The sequence below is a fragment of the Falco peregrinus genome, chromosome 5, assembly GCF_023634155.1.
Source record: "Falco peregrinus isolate bFalPer1 chromosome 5, bFalPer1.pri, whole genome shotgun sequence".
In the NCBI taxonomy this organism is placed as follows: Eukaryota; Metazoa; Chordata; class Aves; order Falconiformes; family Falconidae; genus Falco; species Falco peregrinus.
The window spans coordinates 105,749,007-105,772,759 of NC_073725.1; the positions used below are offsets into that span (position 1 = coordinate 105,749,007).

The following is a 23,753-nucleotide window of genomic DNA, read 5'->3' on the forward strand; positions in this document are numbered from 1 at the left end:
TCACTGTACTTCCATCCAGTTCAGTCTTTCATCACCCAAATGGGGAACAATGTACTGTCAAATGTGAAAGAAATAACAAAATCTGGAACAACTTATAAAGTGATGCAGAAGCGAAATGCAGAACTATATGGAAATAAGCACATTAATCCATAGGCTGTGATGCACATAAGTCTGTTTTGAAGGACACTTCATTTTTAGTTTGAACTGCTTTAAAATTTTACTGTAATATGATATAACGTTTGCTTTGGTGAGTGCTTGAGGAACTTTTGGTGTTAACAGTATTCTTTTCTATAGAAATTCCCTTGGATTTCAGATTTTGTCCTCTTTCCAGGTTACAATAAGAAAAACATGGAAAAGATTTTAAATAGAAAAACAACACTCGGTGGTTTGCAGCTGGCAATCACAATGCCTTTACTGCTGCTTTTATTTTATTAAGTGGAACAGGTCAATTCGGTATCAGAGCTGATCATGCTTCTTGTCTGGTCAAAGTGAAAATACAGGTCTAGCAAAAAATTAAGTGATCACTAGTTTCTTCCTTTTAATTAGTCTGTGAAATGTCTTTTAATAGTCATCTCATTTTGTGGAATCAAGTAGGACAGGAATGGTTATCACTCAGCTGGCAAAGGAAAATAGACCTTTTGTCTATAAATATTGACTTCCATAACTGACATCATTGGATACCTACTTTGAATTATGGATTAATAAGTAATAAAATTGTGCAGAAAGTGTAAAAAAATGCCAAAACCAAAACCAAAAAAAACAGAGTTAGGTAGAAAATCTCATTCACAATCAGATGAAAAAAAATTCTATTTATGAAACTGGATTTTTGAAGAGGGAAATATAGAAGAGAAGAATATAAAATGTAGTAGAAGAAACAGAGAATAATTAAAAATTGGAATTATGTATTTATCCAGCCTTGAAGATTAAATGATGCTATATTTTTCTGTATTGTATTTTATTTTGAGATTAAACCCTTGACCTCTTAAAGACAATGGGAATTTCACCGCTGACTTGATTGGCACTATTGCGCCCTTCATCTGTGAGAAACAGTTTCTGCTTTTTATTATGATTTCAAGGCGGCATCCTTCCTTTTCTTCTCTCACTCCAGTTTCCTAAGAATTTATAATCTTTTGCATCAAAAGGAAAATTATTCTTGGTGTATACTCTGTAGGTGAAATCAAGTGCCATGCAAAAAGCTAGCTGACCTAATGGGCCAATTCCAGCAGAGCAGACGTTTTGAATCTGGACTTTCTTAGTTATTGAGGGTATGGGATTTTGAATGCTTTTATCCTTTTATTGGTGAATGCACTAAAGTGCATGCAGACAGAGAATGTTAAAGTGGCAGTCAGATAAACTTGTTAAAGCAGTGGGAGTTTTTCCTTTCTTTCTACGTGACTTTATCATCACAGTGGAGTTAAAAGGCAATTAGCCCTTCAGCTCTTTTCTGGCCAGTTTATTGGCATTTTACACAGAACTGTTGAATAGACAGTGCCATATTAAAAATTCCAATGAAGCTAGCCTGGGGATAACAGACTCTAAATTTCAGGTTAATGTAGGTTTCCTTGAGAGGAACTATTGCCAAAAAGCTCAAGTAAAATTATCTAAATACGGTACCTATGCTGCATGTACTCATAGTTGATGGAAAATTGTAGTAGTCTTGCTACATGCTGTGTTACATTTCCAGGGAAATATTTTTATGAAGAGTGTTTGATGAAAAAGTTTATTCCTTTAGTAATAACAGGCTACCCACTGTGTTACTTAAGGCAATGAACATAGTGAGTAGAAGTAGACATTTTCATCGTAATACCAACAATTATACTTGCTTTGCATTTCTGTAATTTTCATCTGAGGTCATTAGAACACTTTACAAACATGGATTACTTATTTCTTTCAGTATATGAGAAGGTGGGGGAGGATTATGTCAAAGTTTTGACCAATTTTAGTTCGAGATTTCTATTCCCCCCCCCCCCTCTTTTTTGTTTTAATTGCAAATGAAATATGGTGGTGGGTTTTTTTTCTCATTTCAGTATCAATAGAAAATCAAACATTACTTTTGCAGTTCTTGCACCCCAAAATGTTAAGAACCCAATATTGGTTATAATATTTTTTCATTATTGAGGAGAATTAAATATAGACACAAAACACATAAGCTCACAACGGGAGAGTAAATTGGAATTTTCATAGTACTTCGGTTTTAATCTGCTCCTGCCAAAGAAATGGGAGGTTTTTGATAGACCTGACTGAGACTATTATTGGGTCTTAATGTTGCATTCATTGCTTCTACAAAGAAATATATTTAATTAAAAATTTCAGCTGATTCTAATTTACTGATGTTAGAACAGATAATCCATTGAGGTCTGTGTGTGATTGAAAACCAGATGGTAAAAACAAAGAGTAGATATGATATTTTTAACCTGACTATATCCATTGCTCGGACTCCTCCAAGTTGTATGTCACCTAACTGTGAAATCAACAAAAATGCTCCTTATAGGTCCAGCTGATTTTTTGATCAGTTCCATTTCAAAATAGGGAGGAAAAGCTGTAGGTTTAAAGAATCAAAAGCCCTATTGTCACTATTTTTTTAGTTTCAATGGCCACTCCAGAGAAGGCACTCAGATTTTGTGCAGAGAGTAAAGGATGGATTTATGCTCCAGTGTGTCTTAACAATAAACAAAGCAAACCAGAATGCTTTCATTTGCTCACGTATATAAGCTAGCAACTTTTTCTTTCAGTGCCCAACTCTGTAATTGGAAGTGATCACCAATAACCACAGGGTTTTTTTAAATAGTGTATATCTGTACTTTGACTGTCACCGTTAAGAGCTCAGACTGCTTACAATACTCATGAGCCATTACTAAAGTTGTCTGTAACTTTTGTCTTTCAATACAGTAAATATATGTTGCAAGTCCATGAAGTGGCTTCATTAAATGGACATTACAGTGTACATCAAAAGTCTTGAAGTTAGGAGGTGCCTGATTTAAAGTAGCTCATATAATTTATATTTTGGTGCCCTTTTTGGTGCATGTTACAGCACTTTTCAGTTATGTAGCCATTTACCACTTTTTCTGCAGCACCTCACTGCTGTTCCATGCTTGCTATCTATCATACTAAATATATTCTTGAGTTGCATATTAAATGGCATGTTGACTGTGGGAGACATTAATGTTATTGGTCATCTTAGCTCTATCCATTTTCTTGCTACAGATTTCTTATAAGCTAACAAATTGTGCAGACCAAAATACAGGTATTGTGTGACCTTCTGTTCATTTCAGTCCTGACCTGTCTCAGATGTATAGAGCATCCACAGTGCTTCAGAGGGATGAAAACGCTGCCATTGTGGTCTTAAAAGGTCATCAGGAGCAAAACCTGTGCTGAAACACCCAGAGTGGTTCTGAGTTTTAGGCCATTTCTAACAGTTCTTTGGGCTGCCTAGGCAAAAGCCACTTTTTAATATCTACAAAATGAGGAAAATAAAATGTACAATTTTATTTTATAGAGATGTGTCATATATAACATGTTAAAGTCTATACAACTGTTTCAGAAATGAAAAGGACTATAAAACCTGAAGAACTTTACAGAAGTAAGCCTAATGCATTAGAGCAAATGACCAAGACATCTGCAACAAAGACTTTTGAAACTGTGCCCAGTGCCTGTGCACCATCTTTTCCCACACAGATAATAATGCTCTTTTTGTATCACAAAGAAGATGCAGAGAGCAGTTTGTTAGTTTTCTAGAGATATCCAGATATGGTGATGAGCAGCACAGAGAAACCCAGGAAGCAAATAGTAACGTAGTTTCAGGGAGATGCTTAGCAAAGGCAGCATTTTTAAAACCTTGGTAGTACTGAAGGGCAACTTCACTCTGTAAGAAACATTTAGCCTGTGAACAGAGTGGCACTGAGATCCTAGAGTGAAGAATAAAGTGTGATCATTAGTTAGAAATAACCATAATTTATAGACACGGGGGGTAGAATTAAGGTTGCAAGGACAGCTGTAAACCTGGCATTTCCAACCATCTAAAGGGCTGTTTATGTCCAAACTCAAACAGACCTAAATTTAAATATTTGAATGGTACAGATTTTATTTTTTTTTGGCAAATAATGTTCTAACTTTGTGAAAACAAAAACTTAAATACACTTAGAATTCTGAGAAATGTGATTGCTCATATATTAAAAATGTGAATTTAACTAAAAGCTAATTTTAACTAGATTTAGCTAATGTCCAACACATTATTGTTTGTGGATAAATTAGTCCAGCTTTCTAAAGAAAAAACATCAAACAAATCCTGTCTTGAAAGTTAGACCTCCTTTCTTACTTTGTGAACTGCAGAAAATACTGCAGATAACTGCAGCTTTTTACTTCCAACCTGACCTTCCATGTTCTGAAACTAATTTGCCATACTGCTTCTCAAAGTCTGCTCAAGGACTTCCTTTAGCAGAATAATGTGGTTCTTATTAAGTACATCCTATAAGACTCAGGAGGATTGCATGCAAAGAAAATAAGACAGACACACAAATGAATTTCCATCCTCCAGTCAGATATATGATATTGATGACCAGGATGTATATGAAGGATATTGTAAAGAAGACAAAAAAAAAAGAATTAAAGAAAACTTATGACAAATTGGCTGTCTTTATATGCAAAGATGACAAGTGGTCTATACAACTAAGTAGAAGAGATGTAGGCATCAAGCCAAATAGTTATACAGTCAACAAGTCTCTTTGAATCACATGGTTATATGTAACCTCTCTTTTAAATAAGGCCTCACTTTAGATTACATCATCATGAAAGACTTAAAAGCCATGAAGTTTTACATGAAAACTGATAGTTTCTCTTAACTCCGAATGTTTTTCACTGCTATGAATTTTATATTTTTACCAGAATACCGAGATGTTCTGTTAAAGTGGAACGTTTTTAGGAGTTTCTCTCCTTAATTTTAAATTAAATGCACCAAATATAAATAATTGTGAAAACAGCTGATTTAATTTTAAAGTCTGTTCCTTCCTTTAAAGTTTTTCTATAAGGTGACAAAATATTTTCACATTAGGATAATTGGATGGAAAAATGCATTGAAATAGCCTGAATGTACTATCGTCTCTGTAATTCCTGATGTTCTGGTTCTAGTGTGCCTTGCCTAATGTAGCTAAATATAGATTTCAGAGGTTTTACAAGGCACTTGGTTGATGAGCAAGATTTACGCTCTGTATGTGACTCAGTGCAAATATAAATAAGTGAAGGGGCTCTGGAACTATCACTATTTTTCATTTCATTTTTCAACAACATGCAGAATTTGGATAATCGGTATTCTAATATGATTTTCCTATTAATCTGTCTTAAACCATGAAATCTGATATTTTCACCATGACTAATCCATGAAATTTGTCGACTTTGTCTGTGATTTACACAAGCTCTATTTATAAAGAGAACTTGTTTGAGTCCTAAGGCGTGGAATATTCTTTCCCAGCATGCTTTTAGTGTCTTTTGACTAATAAGTATAAACAAAATGTGTTCATTGACTGTATTATTATTTCAAGATCAGGAGGTAAAACATGAGGAATGTTCAAGAGTATATTCTTCATAGCAGTATATATGAGTCTTAAGCCATTAAGAAGAAAATAACCTATCATATCGGAGTTGGTAAGAATGGTTGTGATCATAAAGTTTACCTAAAATAATTGGATAACTTGCCTGTAGATTAAAAACATATGTGACACTTGCATTTCTTTATGCTGTAGGCTTTAGAATTAATTGCTGTCAGCATAAAACAGACCAAACAAAAATAGATTTGCATCAACTCTTTGTAATGGGGGGAAAAAAAGCTTGAATGACAGTGAGGATAACTTGTATTTGGGGGGAAATGGCTATACACTGTTCACATACTGGAGTGCAATTTACTATATATGGAAAAGAATAAAGATCCTTTATGTAAATGTAATAACATGCAAGCAATACCTTCAAAAGGGAAGCAAAAATGTCTCTTGTGTACAGAAAGTTAGTCTACTCCAGCTGTCCTCTCTCACTTTGGGGGGAGAAGACATTTGGGGAAAGGCCAAAACACAGATATTCACAAAGCATCCAATTTTTAGTTCAGCATAATGTCTTAATCAGCTTTTATAGAGCTGCTCTGCTCTGTACCAAACATGCTATAAATGTGCAATACATCTGTACATGTAAATAAGTCACACTCCTTGTGGTGATGAGAACAAGATGACTACATATTTCAATAACTGCACAATGCTGCAGGTAATAGAAAAGCAGCATCGTCTGGTGGGTTTTCAGCTGAGCAGGGGGCTAGAGCTAGAACTGATGAATACTGTGGCTTTCTCTACTTCATTCCAAATTCCTGATCATACAGTTTTATGAAAGGTCTCCAGAAATCATACCCATTAACATCACAGATGGCCAACTTGTGATAAGATCCATAGACTGGAGCCAGCTAGCAAGAACTTAATCTGCTCGGTAATCTGTTTTTTCTCCAGAAGAAATGAACACAGATCCATTTACATGTCCATCAAATTATCAAAATACGGACATCATCTGTCATGTTCCTTCACTCAGCCATGTGATGTGAAGTGCCTGCTTTTTAATCAGATGCTACGTGAACTTCTGGTCATGTGGTGAGAAAGGGCTTAGGGAATATGGTCCTCAGGTGTCTTCTGCAAATGTCGTGATGTTCTCATGTGGTTGCCCAGGCCATGGCAGGGGAACGCTGTGCCTTTCTGCTTCTGGTTGGCCTTATCTCTCTCCTGCTTCCTTAATCACTATAGCTCGTGTTCTCAAAGGCACAACTGCCTCTTAAACTGATTTCTGAATGAAAACAGTCAACTGGATAATTAACTGGAGAACTAAGGTTAAACCAAATGCCTGTGAGTTTCCAGAAAGTATAAAGCCATCCCTGATGAAGTGAATTCAAAACAGCTACTTACTATCCCTCATATTACAGTTAATTAAAGTATCAAATACAATTACCAGTTGGGGAGTATAAAAAACAAAAACCAAAAGAGTGACGGGAGTGGAAGGGCAGGGAAAGGATGGGGTATGTCTTCCTATAAATGGCAGTTCTTCTACAGAACTTTTTGCTACACGATGTTGTGAGTGCCAAAGTTTTCACTGGTTCAAAAAGACATTTGATGAGTTCAAGGAGGGGCAGGGGCGGGCAGAGCATCAGAGGCTATTAAATGCTGAGATACTGTTTGCAATGCATAAAATATTTCCTGTGAAGGCTGCTTAAGGTGGGGGACTACGTCAGGAACCACTGCAGGAGAAAGGGTGCTGCAGTGGATGGACCTGTGGTGTGCTCCAATGTTCTTAGCTGTATAACAGGCCTCCTGCAGTTACCTCACCTCACAAATTCTTGTCTCACAATGTTCTAAGAGTCAAGGGGAAGTGTGGCCTGTACTCCAGGCTGGAATCTCTTCTTGAGCTAGGAATTATAATTTATGTCAAACTTACTAAAGTAATTAGGCCAAAAGGATATTTTATGGAGGTCAGGGAAGAATTTATGGAAGACCGATGGATGTTTTACACTTCCCTAGCTAAAAAGTAACTGAATTAAGTTTTCTTATCATTGCTCATAGCATAAGATGGAAACTAAGTGGAATCTCAGCCCTTTTGAAGATATTTTGAAGACAAATGTTTAGAATGAAAGTGTGATTTTATAAAATCCCATCAAATTTAGAAATCAAAATGATCTATTGATCCTTTTTTTTATTAAGTGTGTCTTATTTTGATATCTTGGTATGTCTTTTTACAAATGCAACTGTTCCCTTCAGAACCTAATATTTCTCTAATGTTACTGCTATACTATGGAATTTATGAATATTAATAGGGTTACATGGATTCTGTTACTTATTCATTCTAAATATCCTAGATATTTGGAGCTAATATTTGTATGTATGTTTAACCTAATATACATAGAATTGCTCAGGACAGAATTAAAGCTGTGTCAAGCTATGAAAGCTTTTTGCTTTATCCATTTACTGAATTGTTCAGCAAATACTCTTCTGTTTTCTGCATTTAAGCCCTTAAAAATTACTGTCTTTATCTTATAAAAGATTCTGTTGTACATGATTAACATGGCATGTTTGTATAAGACAAAATGCTCTCCAGTGTAAATTAGGTCTACAGAATTTACCTAAATGTTTGTTGAGTGTGAAAGTTCCACAGCAATCTTTTCCTAATGCATACATTTATCTGCTAAAATCTTGATTGTTTTGCCTGTATTATGTCACTCCCGTCTGGAAAGAACAGCATCCTGCTGTTCGTGAAGCTGATCTCCTGCTGCTATTTAGCCACTTGTAGAATCTGTCCCAGTGCCTCTAATCCACTCTGTTTCATTAGCACTGTATTTGGACTACTTCACAGATTCTTTTGCTACTCTGTTTGGGATGCTCCATGAGCTCAATTACAATTTCAATGTTCTGTTCAAAAGAGAGAGAACCTTTTTGTTAAATGAGAGTGTAAGGAATAATCTCCTCGGCTCCCTTGGATGGAATTTCTCCACATGCACTATATTATTTTCCTTCAAGCTATTGTCCAGAAGTTTGGGGCACTATCTCAATATATTGGTTTGTATAAATCAGATCCAATTTGCGGTTTAATGTTGCAATAAGGCCTGCTACCATCTTAAATTGGTTCTTTACTGTTGTAACTTCTCATTCAGAGTTCAGTGCTCCTTGTTTCCGTTATGTCAAGGTTTACTGATATCTTTTCGAGCTCCTTGTGCCAGTCAGACCTAATTAAAGCAGAGAACAGAAAGGGCTCCAAAAATGGTGTTAGAAATGACACGAAAACACAAAGTGTGCTGCAGGTATTTTTGTCTTTCTTTGAACAAGTCAGCAAAGATTTGCAAATGTGTTTTGCCAGTAGCTATTTTCTGATCCACACGTAAAACAACTTAAAATTTGATTGGTACACTTATATATATGTTGTCACTTTTCTTCACAGCTAAGCCTATTAACTTTGGTGAAACAATTTGTGGCTAAGTCAACAATTCAAAAAACAAGATAGCTGAACATGATCCCTTTTAATGTAGAGCTCCTAGGCTTAGACTTGCTTTAAGAATTGTTCTTTCGTGAATGGGATTTAGTTTAATGAAAAGTAAAACCATGGTTGAATTATGATGCTAATTTTACTCTATGAAAAAAAAAACAAGTTCCTTGGACAAAATATAATATTGCATGAGTATCTGTTGTACAACTTTAAAATTTTTCAGTGCAGTATATATAGTTTACCTAAGTGTATATAGAGAAAAAAGACATTATCCAAGTGAAATGTATTTCAATAATTTCATAAAAGTGTTTCTCACTTGTACCAAACTTCCTATACTGGAACATTTAGAATGTTTTTTAGAGCACATACCGTGTATGTTTTAGCTGTACCTTTCTGCAGTTCTGAGTTCCCTCAGTGTGCTGGCTTATCACCAGCAGGAGCCACTGGTGCTGGTATATGATGAGAAACACAATCTCAAGGATGGGGTTAGGGGTGCAAGTGGAAACTTGGTACAGTAGTTCAATAATATATAAATTGCTGTCAGGTTTTACAGCTAGGAATGGAACAGAGAAGATAACAAAGGAAAAAGGGAAAGAAAAAGACTGCATAAAGTGAAATTGAATCAGGGAGAGAGGTAGAGAAGTACAGGAGGAAGCAAAGGAAACCATGCTGAAGAAAAGGAGTGGCAGAAAGAAGGAAGTGTTATATGGCCTCGTTTCTTGCTTGCATTTGGCAAGTAATGTGTATATATGATTTGTTCACAAATGTGTTAACATTTCTAATGATGGAAACGTAAGAAAGAAAAACATTTATGTTAAATGTTAAGGCTTTTATTTTATGTAATACAAAATGAAGAGATTTGTAGGTGATCCGTCTATGCAATATAAGCTTGAAGAATTGTTCTGCTGCTCCTTCTCTGTTTGTCCTTTAAAATTAATTGAAAGCCTCATTGTTTTGTTTAAACTGTGAAAGCTTCCAAGGTCAATGAGTGAGGTAATTGACCTGCCTGTTGTAGGACAAAAATATGTATGTTAAATTGCATAATTAGTTTTAATTACATAATTATGGTGTTTAATGTATGGGGGTCAAAGGTTACTATTACATTTAGAAGTCATGGCAAGAAACACAAAAATAAGCAGCATAGTTTAAATCTGTGTTTCTTTGGGTTTTAAAAAAGGGGTCCACTGTGATCTATCCTTGACCTTGGATATTTGATGATTATAGTGAATAATATATTGCTGTTATACTTTTTGGAATCATAGAGACACCTTTGTAAATGACTAAGTGACTTTACCAAAGACTTCATTTAGGTTTAGAATACACGAAAGTTAATCAACAGTGGGAACTCAACTGACAGTAATTTAATCTGATTGGGTAAGGTAATTACGTGATTACCAGGAGTGTTTATATATGGACAAGGATATTTTTATTGGAAAAAAACCTAATTGCTTTCTTACTGAGAAAAGCAAAAAACAAATAAATTTGTTGTCAAGGGTTAAGAGGACATCCTTCTCCTTGAAATAGCTTCTTTTCATATTTTAGTGACAAAATGAACTCATAATTCTTCGCAGATTTTCACTGGGATTGTGTTATATGAGTTCCTCTATTTCTAAAGTAGAAATAATGTCATCATTAACTTGTTTTGTTTGAGAAGTCCATTGCTTACACATTAATTGTGTGATAGCCTAAAGATGTCATGATGCTTGTAATTCATGATCTCTTTTAATGTGTGTAAACACTGTTGCTTAAATACAGGTTGATTTCACCAAACGTAAACCTAAAGGTCCATTATACTAATGGATATTTCTGGGAAGGAGGGTATTGTTTGTTTTTCCATGATGGTAAAAAAAAAAAAAAAAAAAAGCACTACATACAAGATGGGTAGATAAAAGATGGTGTTCTTAAATGCTAGTAGAAAAAGGTCCTTTAGGTCCTCTGAATGGTCCTTTAGAAAATGCTCTTTCCATCTATTGACAATGAAGGGAGTGTTGGGAGATGAATCTTCATTAGCAAACATTAACCTCTGTGCATACCTCCCTGAAGTGCACTACAGAGTAGAGTCCCGTTTGGCTAATAAATGGTGGCTTGCTCCAAAGCCTGTGTAAGTAAGGGGCCAGGCCTGGCCTTGGCACTTTGCATGGTTGTGTTAAGACACCAAGAAAAGACACTGAAACTTGTAACTTCTTATCGCACCAGTAACTATTGAACCCATTCTGCCAGTGGAAATGGGATACAGTCCTCTAAAGGCTGACTTCTAAGGAATGAAAAAGTTAATGAACTAAATGTTAAATAAGAAATCAATGCAGTTTTGAAATGAACTATATAATTATGGGAAAAAGTTCTGTGATACAGTCCATGTTATAAAAATCATTTGTTCTCCCTTTTGCTAATTTTTCCCTAAATAATTTCTTTAGAAAATATTACAATTTTGAATTGTTTTTCTAAACCAGATGATCCAGTCACTGTTGGAGGCACATAGCCACGGCAAAATCTCATGCTGTACATTGATCACCTGTCCAACCTTTGCCTAGAGTGTGATCCCCAGTTTCTTCAAGAGATCCATCTTTACCTGCCTATAAAGAAGAAGAGGAGGAGGGAGACATCTGGGATATTCAAGTGTCAAAGTTTAACACCAGAGCAGGTTGAATCTCCATTTATATTATTCTCTATATATGTTGCTAGTATTGATTTAGATATTTGGCTAAAGATTTTTTTCAGTAATTATATAGTGTGCTCTGAAGTTTTACCAGTGTTAAAGCATTTTTGTTTAGATTCCTCACTTACCAAAACGACGCATGCAGTTTTCATAGTTACATGGTGTGAAATTGAATCCAAAGTCATTCTGCTGTTAAGGAAGTTGGCTAATACTGAGCGTGGCTGGCAGTCTGTACCTCTCTTCGACATATGCTGAACACAAAGACCAAAATGTCTTATTTAAAGCTACTCAGTGGACTGTAGTTTTACCGTTCTGTATTTAGCACATGCTACTAAACCCAGGACCCCAGCAAGTATGCTCATTTTCATTCACTTGCTTCTGGCAAGTTAAACTTCTTCCTCTTCCATTTCCAAGAGGACTTTGATATCCACAAAACAGACAAGGTTTCACTTGCTGTCCTAGGGACTGCCCCTTCAGGAGTCTAGCACAGCCCACACACAATTCTGGAATATGTCCAACTTGTTCTTTGAGCAGAATGTGAACCTCTGACCTCCTGGGCCTCCGGCAAGAGTGCTGCCTACTGAGCCACCAATACCCAGGCCATCAATAAGTTTTAAATGCCAGTTGCAGACTTCACAGAGATAATGACTTCAGTGTGTAAAGGTTTTGTTGTGGAGGCTGCAGTCTCACATATGGCGTGACAGAGTAAATATGCTAAGACCATAGAGAGCTGTTGCATAACTTGCCTTGATATAACAGTTTTTGTGATTTGTTTCAAGGCATGGAATATTATTTAAAGGGACCCTGTCATGTAGCCTTAGGCCCAAAATGAAGCTGTTCTAAAAAGAATGTTTAGCAAAAACAGAAATATGTCCATGAAATTCTTGGAGTGGGAATATCAGCATAAACTTGCTTGGATTTAAACAGTTGCCTGCGTGACACTGCACTGTTGTGCTAGGAAATGAGAACTAGCAAATGAAATAGTATTAAGTGAGATTCAGAAACTGAAACTGAGCAGAAGCAAGATATTAGAAATCTGTTACTATTGTTGTAACTTCTTAAAAATTTTACCATGAAGATGAGATGAGAAAAGATGAGACGAAAAAATGAATTTCAACTTTGTAATTCAAAGCAGCATTATTGACAATGGTAAATTAATGTATTTGCATTTAAATAATATTTTTACCCTGCTTTCAAGTAAGTTCTTATATTTTATATACTTATAAAGCAAAATTAATATGAAATAAACTTTAGGGTTTTGTACATTTCAGTTTTATTGATGTTCTCTATTTATAATTTAGCATTAAAAGCCTACAAATGACATGTTGATGTTTGCAAAATTCAAACTGATTAGTGTGATTACACAAAGTGGTATTTATAGACTTGGATCAAGAAGAAAAATGTAGCCAGATTCAAGCTAGGACTTACATTGTGGAAAGGTTATTGGACAAACTGCATGAACCTTCTATGGAGCAAAGGCCAGGAACCCAGAACTCCTTTTCTCAGCTGAGTGCCCAAATCACTAGGCTACAGACTCTTGCTCCCTCTTGTGTTCTTTCTCTGGCCCAATGAATCTCGAATTATTTTCTGTACAGTGATACAGCTTCATCAAGAGAGCTTTAAGATATCCCTATCCTCATCCCAGCATTTGGCCCAGCCTGTAGCCTATTGATTGGAACATTCTTCTGAAAGACATTGCTTTGAGTCCTAGACTGAAGAAGGAATTGGACGTGGGGATTTTGCTTCTGGGCCGAGTAGTCCTGCTGCTAGGCTAGCAAGGACTGCTGTTCATGTACCATTTTAGAAAGAAACAGCACCTGAAGAATTTTGTAGGAAACCCACCTGGTTGGTGTTTATTAGGCTGGCTTAGGCTGGCTTTGAGAATACCTATTGGATCAAACTCCTCAGATCATCTGTGCAGGGGTGGGCTTCATTTCTAGATCCCAGTCAGGATTAGACATAAACTGTGCAGTGGGATGTTCAGTCCTGGCCAGGTTGGTAAATTCTGGCCATGCACAGAGATACAGCTCCTGTCTGTGGCCTGTCTTGCCATCAAAAACGGTATTGTCTTCAGAGAGCAGGTATCTCCAGGATGACAGGGGCCTGGCGGATCACCATTTTGGCTGGAGATGCCTAAATTCTCCTCACACCTCATTTTTGAATTCCCATACTTTTAGGCCTGTAATTAGTATATTTTGATTTCAGAGTTCCTTTGAGTGTAGAACTGAGGGTGTTTATGAACTTGTTTTTCAAACGTAAGTTAACTTTAAAAGAATGTGTTATAATTAAACAAGATGATAGGAAGAATTTGTGGGTCAAAAGTGCGTGGACAGTTACGAACCATAGGCAAACAGTGCATTCTGAAGCTCCAAAAAATGAAATTGCTTTAAACGTGTTAATGCTTTTTGGGCAGTTGAGCAGTGTGTGTTAAATCTGAATTCAGGAATAGTCAACTAAATTAACTGCACTGCAGTTATAAAACAAATGCTTGTCAACATTTCTGACTTAATTCCTAGGCTATCGTATTTTTTTCCAATATGTATGTTTTTTATGAAGTCCTGCAGTGCATGTCCTCATTCATGCAAGTGCATTTATCTGCCTCAGTGGAATTATTTGTGGTAAGTCAGTGTCTACGATCAACTAGGATGAGTCTGGTTTTTTTTTTAATAGAAATGCTAATTTTGAAAATGACGTCTGTGAATTATATTTAGTCTGAAGAGCTACAGACAGTATAAAATTAGAACTGTGGATTTACTTGGCACTTCTATTATTGTTTCTACCTTTTTAAAACACTGGAGGAATCACGTGATTCATTAGGCTTTTCTGGCAGTAGATGTATCACCTGGTTTAGTATCCAAATGTGAACTATTGCTGCTCTGTAATATGGTAAATTGAGGGTGGTGGAGGTGGGCATAGAAACTTATATTCATGACAGATTGCCTCACTGGTGTCTATTTTCATTGCAGTGGAGCTTTTTGTATAGCAGGATAGCACTCACAGAAGTAGAAAGGATGCAATCCATATCCTGGTTATTGACTGAGCAAATTTATGTGCAAATTTGTGAGCAAAAGATATGTTCATTTGGCAGTGTTTGTGTTTCCGCATACAGGACTTTCACTGTCTCATGATCTGTCTGAAGAAGGGCTACCAGTTGCACAATTTAAGACTATCTCTCCTTTCAAGTGAACAGAAGTTAAATTGGTAAAGATTGTAAGTCAGCATCATATTAACCATTTTGAGTGCATGGGGACCTACTAGTGTAGGGAGCTGCTTAGCATGGTGTTGACTTGATTGCTCTAGAGAAGTGGGTGTTTGTTAGTATGTTAAAGGGAGTGCTTAGATTCCAGTGTTACAAATGTGGGATAAATAGCTAAAAAATATTGTAATAACCCATATAATGACAGAGCAGGATAGAGAGCACTGAAAGAAAACTGGAATTGGAATATTGAGTTGGAGAGCCAAGGAAACAGAAACATTACTACAGGACGGAAATTTTTTAAAAGCTATGAGTTAATAGAGTGGTAAGCTTTGGAGGTGGGTGGAGGTCTTCAAACACAGTAAGGCAGTTGTAATAATTAAAAGTTGTGATCAGTACCCATCTTGATAAGAGTCAGGTAATTGTCAAATGTAAGACAATCTATAGAAATAAAAAACAGACATGCAATGCAAATCACATGAAAATTATTATTGAATTTGGAAACAGCATATTTTCAAGATTACAGATAGGAAGGGTAAAAAGAAATCACAGTAAAGATGACTCATATGTTAGTTAAAGCTCAGATTAAAGGCCTTATCCTTCCAGGTATAAAAATTGTCAACTGCATTGTCAGTAAGCAAAAAAACCCCAGCCTACTATGAGTGTTGTGTTTTCCCTTGATCAATTTTAATGAAAAAATTTTTCACTTGATTGCCTGTTTTTTAATTTTTATTTTATGTGAAAGGTTCATTGATGGATGATTAGTAGCAGTGATTCCCCAGCCTTAAATCACTTGATATCTTGAACAGGAGAAGGTTGCATGGCCTGGTCTCACTGTCCCCTCTTTAGTGTTACCACAGAGAAAAAAAGAGACTGTTTACAAATGTCCAGAACTTATTTGCATTTGCTTTTGGAAATACTGAAGCTGCTAAGAGATTTTTCAAGTTAACAGAGTTTTTGATAGAATTGTTGCTTTATCGAACCTGAAACATCTCTCATATCAAGGGCAGTTTAAAGAAACTTCCTTTAGGAAGCTTTAATTTCAAATAGCAAATAACTAATTTATTGAAAATGGAACTGCTCAACAAGAAAACTTGAGAGAAATCTGCATTACAATACCCAGAGCCTAGTAGTTAGGGTATTATCCTTTAAGACGTGCGACTTTGGTTCAATTTTCTTTTCTGAATCCAGCTGAATAGAGACTTAAACCCAGCTGAATATCTAATGCATCCAAGGCAACTGTCATTACCACTGGACTATTGTCTGTAATAGGTTGGGTATCTCTGCTTTTGTGGAAATTGTGAAAGGATTTGTCCTAATACTAACAAGACCTTTCTGAAATCTCCAGAATTCTTATAGGCTAGGAAAGAACCTTTGTGCCTAGCTTACTTCTAACCCTCAGGCTCTGAAGAAATGCCTGTAATAATCATTATTTTATATATTCATAGCAGGCAACATTTATTAATCTGAACTCTAAACTAAATCTCAATCTCAGACTCTGCATAGAGCTGTCTTTCCATGCCTCTGGTTATTTGTGTCAGCTGTCTCAGGTTTTTCTGTTTTTCCTATATACATACTTTTAATGGTTCAACCAAATCTGCCTAGAAGTAGCACTTGGGATATAACAGCAATGAATTTAATGGCATTTTTCAATAGTTTTCTGTCTCTGTTTCTGCATCGTACATTTATTTTAACATGGTGAACTAGTGGTGATCACTGTTGAAGATGCTTATAGTTGAAATGTGCACCTACTGAAAAAAAAACAAACCACCAAACCCCGAAACCTGTCATAAGTAATTTGATTGTTGTTGGGACATTGTTTTGGGATATGCAGTCGATGATGGATTCCATGAAACTACAGGAATCAGGATTGCTTTGTGCCCCGTCAGTGTATAGGTATTCTTCTGAGATTACCAAAAGGGATCAGTTACCTTGGTAATGTGTCCACCAATATTTATTGTGTCTATTTCTTTACACAGGCTAACAAACATTCATCATGTGGGAATGTTGGTCATGATCAGCTTGAGCTGAATTTAAATTGATGACCTAAAGGTTAAAGTCCCCGTATCCAGTTACCTCTCCCTTGGACTGTCCAGTCCCCTTACAACTGGGTTTAACACCATTTTTAGTTTATCAGTGTCTTTGGAGGAAGGGCAGTCTTTGGAAGTGTTGATCTGACAAATACCATTGATGTCCTGTTTAAAAACCAAACAAAAAAAGATTTCAATATGCCTTTGTCAATACTTGATGAAGAACGTTCTGAACAAGTATTCAGATTCTGGGCTAATAACTTAACCAGCCTGCTAGATAGCTTTAATCCGGTCATATGGGAACATAATGCAGTGTTGCAGCCCAGTGAAACATGAAACTATGAGAACAGCTGAGTAAATTTAAACACATTTTTGAACATTCTAACCTTTGTCATAAAAATCTGATAATATAGAAGAAAAACTAATAACACTTTCTTTTGGTTTTGTTATTCTGTACAGTAGTTGAGAAGACTTAACATTTCTTGTGGTTGCTGACTTTAAAGAAGTAGTGGCAATTTCTAACACTGCTTTTTGCCCCATATGAAGTCTATTCTTTCTCACTCATTAAGGAATGAATCTGGTTTCTGTTTTATTCAATATTGTATATACATCTCACCCATAAATATTTAAACTAAGTAAATATAGAATCTTAAACATGGAATATGCTTTCTTTCTAAACTGGTGGTTGTGGGGGAGGGTAAAAATATTTTATTCAAAGACCAGTGGTCCCTTTGGAAGAGAAAAACACCCCTGTTTTGCCCAAAAATTGGATGGACTTGTGCTTCTTGTAGGGCAGCAAACTTTTTACCAGAGTATCCCTATATTGTTATATTTATATGTATAGCGTTCAGACTATAAAGGATCTATAGGAAAGGGTTTGCAGATACTTCAAAAACACATGGCTAGTATTCAGCCTCTATATCTGGGGCTAATTTAATTCTTCTTCTCCATTCAAAGTGCCTCACTCCTGCCTACAAATGCAGAACAGATTCCCTAGTAATTTTCTTTCTTGGAAGTGCCGTTATTTTATTCCTAACTGGGAATAGCATGAAATGGAAATACATTTATAACTCAACTCAAAAACAAACACCAAACAAAATAAAAGCAGGGATGATCTGAAAGACAGTTCCATAACAAATTGATGCAGAAAAATAAAGAAATATGAAGCATATTGAAAAGTACAGAACTGACATTTTCTCCGGGAAGATTTCCTTTAGCAAACTGGTTTTTGGAAATGGCATAATGTGGCATAGCTAGAGTACTTAATTAATTTTGGCTTTATTGCCAGTCCAGATTGGTAATGCAAATTCATGGTTTTAATTTGATCCATGCAAGTTCAATACATGTCCAGGTATGCAGCAGGTCTAGATCTTACTCTTAAGATACAATTAAGAGTGTTGTAAAAATACAGTTTTATTAAACTGAATACAATTAATAGTGGGCATTTGTGCTTTACGATGTTATGACTGTGTGGCTCCTACACATATATTCCTCACTCCTCTTCCATATGTATTGTACAGTCTGAAACGCTGAGGGATACTGAAGGTTACATCCTGAGGCACAGTCCTGCTGACGCTTTCTTGAAAAAAGACAAGGTCTTTGTTATGTTTTGGAGTCTGTAGTTCAAACTGCAGCTAGTGTGGGTAGCTAATGGGCTGGACCAGCCCCTTCAGTAAAGTCTGGATCCTTTTGTGGGTAATACATTGTTGAAACATAAAATAAGCTTTGATTGTAAAACGTGTCTTCTGTAAACAGTTACAAATATAGCACTTTGTGTTTACAAGGCAAAATCTGACCAAACCTCAAAATAGAAATGGAAAGTAGATAATATTTTATTATGCATTACAGAGATGTAATTAACTGAACAATAAGAATTTCCTTTGCTGAATTTGATGAGGTCACAGAATTAATTTTAAAGGGGAGGCAAAAGTCCATCCTTTATTATAATTTTATTTTAATTGATTTTTATGTGTAGACCAAATATCTGAACTGGATTGCGTTAGCTAAGTTTAGTATTGCTTCTCATTTTCTTTTTGTTTTTCTATCAAACAGAAGATGATGTGAGAGAACATAAAATGATTTAATCCCTGTTCCCATTAGAACAGGAGGGTAGAACAGTTGTTTCAACAAGATTCAGTGGCAATTGTTGACTTTTTAATGTTAAACTTACGTTCATGGAAATCAATAGGAAAAGCGTAACTGCTTTCTGAAAGAAAGATTGGGATATGTTAGTTTATTCCCTCTGTAATTAGGCATAATAAAGAGTTTTTTGGGGTAGAGTTCTTTTATACAGCTTGGTCTGAGCTACCCTTTCAAGCTCTGCTGGTTGAAGTGTTAGAGTAATGAATCCTAAATTCAAAGATGGTTTCTTAAGAGTGTGGCTTTGTTCCCCTGTGCACACTAACAGATAACAGGGACAACAAAACCTTTCTTTGCTCTTAGATCAATACTGTAATGAAAATGCAAATACTTGTGTATGTTACCACAGCTCCCATAGAAGCACCATTCACACATTGGTTTTTCTTCCCCACTTGGATTATCTGTACCGGCCCCCAAATTCAGTCTGTGTTGGCACAGAGCCCTCAGCATAGAAAATCCAAACGGAAGTGTCCTGTCATGTCTCCCTGTGCTTTTATTTCCCGTCTCTTCAAACTGTCCTGAAATTTTCCACTTCAGCTATGTGGTTACCCTAAGTACTTCCTTTTACTAAATTTGTTAAGTGAATCTAGACCTCTGAGCTCAACGTACCATTTTCATATGAACATAAGCTCTTTTTCTCTTCGTGGGCATCTTAACTCTTGCTGTGCTGAAGCACAGTCCCTTTGTCTGTAGTTGTAATATACTTCATTAGTTTCCAGAAGACAATAACTTGCTTTATTCCCATTTTATAAGTATTAATTATACTCAGAAAAAGTGCTCAAATAGCAAGCAGAAAAGGAAACCAGATGTTGCAGAGTTATTTAACCAATGTTATTTTGGACAAATGTTTGAGCTGTGTGATATAATTTTTTTGTGGAACCTTTGGAAGTTGGCTACTGAGTGAATAAAACATTCAAAGTGTATATCAAAACATACTTTACCTCATAGTATTATTCTTTTACCTAACTATTGCAGGTAAATACTTTATCAGTTCCTGGCCAACAAATTGGCAAAAGTATTTGATTAGAACAGGAGCAATCCCCAAGGCATATTGTGTTTAGAGTCATAATTCATAATAGATTTTTGTGGCATAAGGCACAGTTGCTCATTTCCAACTGTTTTAGTTTTCTGTGCTAATGAAATGGTATACTGATAAACCTCCGTGCAAATTTGTTTTTCTTATAGATGCAGAATCTAAAATAATGAATGTTTAGAACAAGCAAGTGAATTAATCATCTGAACATGAAACACATTCAAATGTGTTTCAGTGAGAGTAAGCCTCACTTCTGGAAATGGTGTATGGTAAAACAGATGTACAATTTCTCTTATAGCAATGGTTTGTATAGGCAGTTGAAGGCATATTTAAAAGTTAGTGTATGTTCCTAAAACTGTTTCTCTCTAGTTTAACTCATTTTCATGGCATTTAGTACATGAGACTTGTAAGACATAGTTCTAAAATATAGAAGCTTCCTGTTCTAGGCATTATAGGACTAACAAGAATGTCAGGTTTTTATTGTCTTTTTCATCATTTCTATGTTTTTGTCATTTCAGAAATCCTAAACTGTGGTATCTCCCCAAATTTGTCTTCCAGGGGGCTTCTTGAGCACCTAGAGCTTGTCTTCTGCCAACCACTCCTGTTAAAGGCAATGTGTCTCACGTCATTAATAGAAATTACCTAAATGACAAATGTTGCAATATTCCAGTTACTAGTATCTCAGCACTTTTATGGACGTGCCTCCCATTCACCTGGGGCTACCCAGTTCAGGGAAGCACCTTATACTTATTTTGCCAGATTTGCTCTTTCAATATTTTTCATCTAGAATTTCAGTCTCATTTCTTACAGCCTCTAGTGGCTCTTCATACTCTTACATGGTCTTTCTGCTGTGCTTGCCTTTCCCTTTACAACCTGTTCCAGCTGCAATATTCCTTTCAGGCTTTCTGCTTCGTTTAATTTATTTTCAAGCCTCTCTCCAGCCTCTTCTCCCTTCTTTCCACATTAGTAACCTGCAGGGTTTTCAAACTCTCTTTTTCCAAACTTAAAAGCCCACTTTCCCAGGTTACATCCTCTACCTCTTACCTCTTCAGCTTTTTCCTGCTGTTCTCCAGTGATGTTGGAACAGTTGTATTACAGTAATTTTCACTGTTCTGTTCCGACCTTACAATTTCCTGTTACTTGGTCCATGTGAGAGCTCAACCTGGTGGACTTTGGAGTGAGCATATTCAGAGAAAAAGAAAATACGTAGTTTCTGTCATCAGAGATAATAATCTGTTCCTCTTTTTTATAATACCATTTCCTGTTTATGAGAGCCTGTTCTTGCTGACAGTTTCTTGCAAAGAGGCATCATTCTTAAATGTACATTCATCTGAAGTTTGTGCATTTTTTGTACTATATGCAAGAATTGTTTGCTTTATGTAACTATTTCCCTTGTTGAAATGTAACTTGCAGAATGCGATGATAAATGTTAAATGGTTCTTGTAAAACTGTTAAATTGTCAGTTTCAAAACTTAGTAAAACATTGATGTTTTCATTAGATCCCAGCACTGAGGAATGTCCGGTTTTCATCGTAACAGAGTTGTTTAGTTCCATATAAGCCTAAATACTCTGCCCTTGGGAGATATCTTACTGTCACCTGCTCCTAAACTGGAAATTATTTGTTCAGCCAAAGCTTTTTCTTTATTTTTTTCTTTTTTTTTTTTTTAAAGGAATCCTTTTTTTTTTTTTAACAGACATCTTTGATGTGGGACAGAATCCTTTCAATGTAAAATAAATCAAAGCCTGAAATGCTATTAAACAACCCTTTAGTATAAATATAACCAGTTCTAGATAACCAAAAACTGTTCCTTCCTGCCCTTGTTCTCTCTTTCTTTATAAAACAGATGTGTAGATTTTTTGACAAACAGTTCTATGACCTACATCATGAGCTTCTAATAACTAGCACTTTGTTAATAAATAAAAATGCAGTGCTAGGTAAACTGACTTAGAACACATTCTCAGTATGGATATCTAAAAACGCTTAGCTTGAATAACAAAGGTACATCAATCAAAGACAGTAAGTTAATGTCATTCAGCAGAAAACAGAATCAAAACACTGAATGTTTCTCATCTCACCTAAACAATTAACAAAACCGGTTTAACTTATAATCAATTTTAAGTTATAATGTCAGAAAACCCTTAAAACTGTATAGTGCAAGTTCAGCCTCGATTTAATTGTGTGTAAAGAAAAACTGTTTTCACATTCACCAAGCTGCATTTGGCTTATGCCTGAAGAAGAACTTTATTTATTTATTTTTTTAAATAATGACCTATTTATCTTTAAGAGGCATACAGATGCAGGGCCAAATCAGATTTTTCGTGACAGGAATGAAGGAATGCATAAATGCATGCATTAGCACCTAGTTGTAGCATATTGTTTTGAATTCTGAAGGGCTTTTTTTAAATAATGATTGAGAATATTAGCAAGTAGGTTCTTGCAGTAGATACGGTTCTTCAGGATGAAAAAGGAGCATGAGGAAAATATTACAGGACTAGAAAAAACTTTGAAAAGAACCAGATACAGAAAGTATCTTAAGATCTTAAGGTGCTTACATTTATTTTCCAAGTCCTTGTACAACCAAGAAAGCCAAAAATATGAACCCTACAGAAAGCTCATGGAAGCCTGGGGTGTATTGCATCTCTGAAAACCTCACAGTGTACATCTCAGAACAGAAATAGAATGGGTGCAGGTATTTTTCAGTATCTGGGAATATTTTGTCCAGGAAACTTTGGAAGAATAAGAGTTGGCGTCTTACCCAAATAATTCCTGTCAGCTGATGACAAGGTACTATGCAGCACTGTACATTTGTGTCCTCCTCAACTCCATTGAAATAAAAAAATAAATAAATAAAACAGGCCCTGTCTACTAATCTCATCTCTTGAATACACTTCTGGTGTGTCAAGGCCAACATTGCATCTAGCTTTGGATCTCCTTGGTATCTCCTGTATTTATGCATTCCATCTCCAGATCTGCTCCCTTGTGGCAGTCTAGTTAAGAAGGTCACATGGACAAGATAACTATTCTAATCCTAGCCTCACAGTCTGCTCACAGGAGTTTCTTAAATATGTGCCCTTTACTTATAAAACACATATGAAAATGACATAGATGGAGAAAAATGCTTCAGTGCTGTTCCTTTCTTTGCTTTCATTGTCATGTTTCAGAGCCATTTGGTGTCTGAGGTTTTCCAATGGTACCATCCTCTTGCTATTCTTCTGTTTTCCTATTCTGATGGTGCTATGTCTACTTAGCTAGGGAACACAGGTCTTTTTAGAAACAGCCTGTAACATTTTTTGTTTCTCTTCTTCCCCTGAAGTTTTTGCACTTTTGACACAGTAAGTTCTTCATTGCTTTGTCAATGAGAAATAATTCCATTGACACCACACACTGTCCCACTTGAACAGGGCTGTGCCATTATCTGTGGCCTTTCAATGCAGCATCAACCACCTAAATATTAGGAGTCTCTTACTGATATTAAAAAAATGCCAATTAAAGAGATGGTGATTGAGGAAAACCTAACTAACAGAGGTCTCAACATGGAACTAAGATGTTATATAGATTTATATTTCTGCCTTCCCTCCCATTCAGATTGCAGACAGGCATAAAACTTAAAATTGTCACAAGGCGCAAAGTGATGTACAGAGCAAGTTGTCTAAGCTAAGAATATCTGTGGACTTGACATAACATAATACTATGTGGTTCTGGGCGGA

At 35.9% G+C, this 23,753-nt stretch overlaps 1 protein-coding gene across 4 annotated transcripts in view; it reads left to right on the forward strand.

Moving 5' to 3' along the window:
• The window catches only part of ERC2 (ELKS/RAB6-interacting/CAST family member 2), a 521,406-nt gene that overhangs the window by 447,956 nt on the left and 49,697 nt on the right, over window positions 1-23,753 (forward strand). For all 4 annotated transcript variants that reach the window (XM_027794617.2, XM_027794625.2, XM_055806739.1 and 1 more), the window contains one exon: window positions 11,442-11,632. The gene's annotated coding sequence lies outside the window, so the exon portion shown is untranslated. The remainder of the gene's footprint in view (window positions 1-11,441; window positions 11,633-23,753) is intronic.